The 6,253-nt window shown below is 42.5% G+C and overlaps 1 protein-coding gene across 6 annotated transcripts in view; it reads right to left on the bottom strand.

Moving 5' to 3' along the window:
- Positions 1-6,253, bottom strand: part of DOCK2 (dedicator of cytokinesis 2) — a 433,369-nt gene that overhangs the window by 220,415 nt on the left and 206,701 nt on the right. The gene's annotated exons all lie outside the window — the stretch shown is intronic.

Raw genomic sequence — 6,253 nt, 5'->3', positions numbered from 1 at the left:
CTCCATTACTAGCTTGGGTTGATTTCGGTTACAAAATGTATGCTTAAGAAGCACACCTCAGTGGTCCTAAGGGCAAGTATGGCTTTCGTTATAATTGCTTCTATATATTTCTAAGGGAAATAAATAAAGAGCAGATTCAGAACTTAGTGTCATGATGATCACATGAAGCCCCGTGTATCCTGTGAGCGAGGGAGGCAGCATGAATCAATGGAGAGCTGCTCCCAGCCTCATTCCCAGGGATGCACATGCATGACCTGTATCATTATGCTCAGACACCTGAACTCTAATTTATTCAGTACTTTTCTTTAATTATTTCCCCTTTAATTTTTTTCCTTAAAAGTCAAATTTATATCACCAATGTGAAGAAAAACAATATCATGTTCCAAAAATAGAAGATGAAATAAAAATATATCTTATTAAATTCTTGCTAAACCTTGTTGCTATTGAGGCTACTAAGCCTGAGACCAGCTCTCTGTTAAGAGGGGATATTAGCAAATATTCAACACATACTAAAGCCGCATTCACAGCAAGCCCATTTTCTACTTGACTAATCAGGATGTTTGAGAGAACTGAAAAGAAAACAACTTTCCTGTCATGTGATTCAGTATTCTTTTTCCTGCCTTCTCCATGAACCATTTAAAACCAGCTTGGGTTTACACCTGGAGAGTGAGTCTCCCATTCTGGGAAACCCCAATTTAGAGAAATAACAACAAACACAAACCCTGGACATAGAATCAGAAATCTCGGGTTTGACAGCGTTGTGCTACCTTCTTTTTGCTGCATAACCTTGAGCAAGTTACTTAGCCTCTGTGAGCCTCTGATTCTTCTGATATACCCCCTGCCTCCCAAGAGTGCCTTGACAATGAACTCAGTGACAGCCAAGAGCACAATGTAGGGTACACATCGGGCCAGGCCCTCAATAAATGCATATTCAGTCATTTGTGGATTGAAGTCAATTGGGAGACAGAAAGGAAAGTAACTCCGTGAAGCTGCAGTGGTTTTCAGAAACAGGTTTTTCTCGGGGCAAGGGAAGAACACTTCCTGTGGGCATGATGGCTCACACCTGTAATACCAACACTTTGGGAAGCCAAGGTGGGAGGACTGCTTGAGCTCAGGAGTTTGAGACCAACCTGGGCAACGTAGTGAGACCCCATCTCTAAAGCAATTAAAAAATTAGCCAAGGGTGGTGGCTTGCACCTCTGGTCCCCATCGCTCAGGAGGCTGAGGCAGGAGGATAGCTAAACCAAGACAGGGAGGCCTGGAGTGAGCTGTGATCATGCCATTGCACTCCAACCTAGGTGACAGAGCAAGAGTCTGTCTCAAAAAAAAAAAAAAAGAAGGATCCACCAGAAACCATGACAATGAATGTTAAGTAATGTTAAGTAATAAAGTTGTCCATGATTCAAAAGAGCATATGGGCACATAAAATACAGCAAAGCACTCTGGGAATGAAAGATTCTTGTTGTGTGGAATCAAATATCCTAGAGGTGAAAGGGACTTTAAGGGCCATGTCCCTTCCATTTTAAGCATGAGTCAATTAAGGAAGGCTAAATGATTTGACCAAGGGCTTATAGCAATCCTGTGGGGAAGTAGGTGTTGGGAGCAATGTGGTTGGTGGGTGGAATGTGTGAGGGGCCGGGGCCATTCCAGGAAGCATGAGGCTAGACTTGAAACCCGTTCTTACCTTCATTAGCTGAGCTGAATCCTCAATATAACCTTCACTTGAAAAGGCTCTCATTTTAAGCTGCTCAAGGCAACTTGCTGTATGCTAAAAATGTATTTCTTTTTATAAATGCCAAGAAACAAAGATGTTTTATGATCACTACGCCCATCAAGCATTGCTTGCAAGAAAAAGTGCGGGGGACAAATCCTAATCCAACACTGTCGGCATTCGGCGCAAACCACGTTTGACTGCTTTAATGAACATAATCCCATTTTTTAGTACCTTCACCTCAACTTCCTCCCCATCTTCTTTTCACCAATTTACAGCCTAAATTTCTATGGACCATATCATACCACCCCTACTCCTGAGGTTTTGCAAATGTCTAATTTCTCTCTGCCTCCTACAGAACTCTCAGCCCATAAAGAGCAGGGATGCATCCGTTGGCAATACACACAGTTTGGTCCTCTCATTACCAAACTAAGCCAAGTTCTCAGGTCGGCGTGCCTCTCCACTGTGGGCATCCTGTTCTAAACCCACATCATTTCTCAACTGGCCTCTGCAGGAACCTCACCAATAGGTCTCCCCACATGCAATATCTTCTCTTACACTTATTTCTTTTAATATATTTTGAAGCAAGGTCTCACTCTGTCACCCAGACTGAAGTGCAGTGGCACTATCCTAGCTCACTGCAGCCTCAGACTCCCAGGCTCAAGCAATCCTTTTACCTCAGCCTCCCCAGTAACTGGGATTACAGGTGCTTACCACCACAACCCCCTTATGTTTTTTAAAAACAATTATTTTCTGTAAAGACTGAGTCTTGCTATGTTGTCCAAGCTGGTCTCAAACTCCTGGCTCAAGTAATCCTCCCGCCTCAACCTCCTAAACTGCTGGGATTACAGGTGCACGATACTGCTCCCAGCCCCTCTCTCACTTCTCAAGTATCTTCTCCACATAGCAACCAAAGCAATCATTGCAAAATTTGGATGGGAATAATGTTACACTCTGACTTAGTGTTCAGTGGCTTCCCGATATACTTAGGAAGTAAGACCAGGTCTGCTGCTGTGGTCCGAAGCCCTGCACATCCTGCCCTGCTTCTCCTGTACGCTCCCACCACAGGCCCTTCTGGTGTTTGTCCTCCAGTCTCAGCCAGCCTTCTTGGCTTTCTTGGACCCACCATGCCTTCAGTCCCTAAAGGCTCCCATTGCTCCTGCTTGCAATACTCCCCACCTACACCACCCTCCCTGCCCAGCCTGCAGCTCTGTTGGAGTTTCCCAGGTCATGCCTCCCATGACTACCACTAACTCAGCCCAGACCATGCCAAATACCCCTCTTAAACATTTGCTGGCACAAGGGACCTTACCATTGAAATCCTTGGCACAGTTGTCCTTGTACATATATCTGTGTCATTCTTTGATCAAGGTACCTATCTAGACTGTAGTCTCCCTAAGGAAGGAATCTTGCTTATTCTTGCTTGCCTTTGTATCTCCATCAGGTACCATAATGGGGTTTAAATACTCGTTGCAGAAATAAATTAATGAGTACACTGGATTCAGTGGGGATACACTAAAAATTAATCCCCAGTTTATCCCTGGTCCTTCAGTACTCGTATTAGGATGGTACCATAGTGGGTACAGTCCCGAATGATATATGGTATAAATCTATACATATCTGCATTCAAGTTATTTCATAGTATACTCCCAAAATGATTGATGGATTATTTAATTCCTAGAATTAAATGACCTATTATTGTGGTTTTGGTTTATGTATGTGTGCTTTTTTTTTTTTTTTTTAGTTTTGTTCTCAGATCAAATAACCAGTCTTCCCCAAAGAGAAACTTAAGTCCCTGAGGAACAGAAACAGCAATTTTTCCACCTTCTCACCATCATGCCCTAGTCTCAGATCTTTACAGAAATTAGGATCTGCCACTGGTAATGTGCCCAAGGCTTCTAACTCTCCTGAGGTCTACACGGCATTCAGGACCCAGGAATAAAAAGACACTAATGTTTGCTCCCAGTACCCTTCCTCCTGCCAAGATCTTTGTCCTGAATATTGATGGTCCAGTTTAACATTGTTTCAGAATAAATTGTCATCATAATTAAATCCCAATGCATTCTGCACATTTTACCTAGATACTGCTTTATCATATCAAAGAGTAAATGACTTTTGAAATTAAAGCAGATTGTTAACTATTTTCCCTGTAATGTTTCTATTAAAATGCCAGAATTTATTACATGTGACCTAGTCCATTCCATAGAAAATGCAATTTAAAAGAGACAAGGTCTAACTAAAGGAACATTTTGGGCAAAGCATTTTGCCTTGGCTCAAAGCAGAACTAAAGTGAAAAGGCAGGAAAATCACACCAAAGGATGATTTGCTTGGAAGCAAATAAGAGTTTTATTATCATAAATGGCTTTCACAAATTCTTAGAATCCGCAATATACTATATTAGATTTTACTCAAATGAAACCTGTATGTTTGCTTCTGACAAAAACCTTTATTTCTTAAATCATAAGTTAAACATGGTGACCTGTACTCGGCGCTTCATCTTGGTTTCCCAGGTAGCAGACACGGTGCTATGATACCCTGGTTATGCTGACAGAAAAGCCTTCTTGCTCATGAACCAAGGGCTGAGTCATGTTAATTGCTGAACTTGAGAGTGATTCACAGTTTTTCCACTGAGCACACCAAGCCCGATGAAATTCATTTCCACAAACAGAAATCACAGATGGGTGATGGAGGTGATGAGAAGTTACTTGCTGGTGTCATTGTCTTTGGTGTGCTTTTTTGTTTTAATATAAAAAACCATATACCTTCGGTAGTTGAGAGTCAGGGATCAAAGGGAACAAAATCAAAACAACACAAAACATCAGCACTCATCAACTCAGGCTGCTGACCTGGAGTGCGTTTCAAGGATTGAAACTCTACCTCATCTCCACTAATATGCACCCCTTGGCTCCAAAAATCTCAGATGAACCTCAGTCTGTAATCGCTTTTTTCAGTAAACAGTCATCAAGCCCCTTATCTCTGCCATGCAAGGTGCCAAGGATACTGAGCGGAAAATGCAGTGCAGACACCAGCCTAGTACCAAATAGCTCAAGGGCTGGTGGGCAGCTTCTGACAATAAGCAGGTGTCCTTTTCTGATTCACCCCACCTGGATGTCCCATTGCCTCCTTTTGAACCCATCCAAATGCTGTTCTTGTATTCTGATATGGTTAGGCTTTGTGTCCCCACTCAAACCTCATCTTGAGTTGTAATTCCCCAGATTTTGACGGAGAGACCTGGTGATAGGTGATTGGATCATGGGGCCAGTTTCCCCCAGGCTGTTCTCGTGATAGCGAGAGAGATCTCATGAGATCTGATGGTTTTATAAGGGGCTCTTCCCCCTTCGCTCCTCACTGCTCTCTCTCTCCTGCTGCCATGTGAAGAAGGTCCTTGCTTTTCCTTCGCCTTCTGCCATGATTGTAAGTTTCCTGAGGCCTCCCTCCAGTCACATGGAACTATAAGTAAATTAAACCTCTTTTCTTTATAAATTACCCAGTCTTGGGTATGTCTTTATAGCAGTGTGAAAACAGACCAATACGTATTCTCTTGTGGCTCTTTCTCATTATCTTCCCCTTTTCCCACTATATGTTAAACTCCCTGAGAGTAGGAGCAGCTTTCCTCATCTTGTAATGTCCAAATCCAGGAAGTGTCATTTAGTTTAATTGAAAGACTTCACGATCGGGATCCCTTGTCTCTTCCACGTAGACCCCTGCACTGTTCTTCAACATCTATGTTCTCTTATCATTTTCTACCCCCTTACAGCTGCCTGGGGCCTCTCTCTAAGACACACATCTAGCAATGTCATTCCCTGGTTTTTATATCTCTAGTTGCATCCCACTACCATCCTAGAGCATCAAAATTCCTTCCCCTACAAATAAGTCTCCTTATAATCTAACGCCAACCTAGTGCTTATAACCTAACTTCCTACTGGTCTACTTCCCCCAACCCCATCTCCTTGCCACTTTCCAAAAAGTAAGAAGCTGTTACATATCAGTGACTTTGCAAATGTTGTTTTCCCTACAAGGGACACCATTCCATTACCTATCTACCACAGAAAATAGTTTTAATTTAGAGGAAAGAAAAGGAGATTAGCATTATTACTACTAATAGTGATAATAAAAGCTTTAGTTTCTTGAATTTACAATGAGCTATTACTAAAGGCTTTGCCTGCATTATCTCATTTATTCTTCAAAAAACTTACCACAAGGTAGTTTATGATTACCCCCATTTTCCCGAAGAATAAATGGAGGCTTAGGGGGAGATAAGTAATCTGTCAGAGTACACAGGTAGGAGGTGGTGAAGGCTGGAGTTCTCTGAGGGTCTGCCAAGCTTGGGAGCCTGGGCTCTTAACTCCGATGCCAGACAGCAAGTTGCAATTTAAATGTCACCTCCTCTCTGTAACTTTTTCTGATCATCCTCCGTTGCTGCCATGGAATTAGTCACTGCATCCTCCGAGTACCCAGAGCATGTTGTGCAGGCTGCCACTTTTCATGCTATATTGACATTTCTTTTGTCAATCTCTCATGCTCATCTCCACCAGAAAGAAA

Source organism: Papio anubis, chromosome 5 (genome assembly GCF_008728515.1).
Source record: "Papio anubis isolate 15944 chromosome 5, Panubis1.0, whole genome shotgun sequence".
NCBI lineage: Eukaryota > Metazoa > Chordata > Mammalia > Primates > Cercopithecidae > Papio > Papio anubis.
Note: the sequence above shows the minus strand (reverse complement) of the source record. Positions and strands in the feature narration are given on the sequence as shown.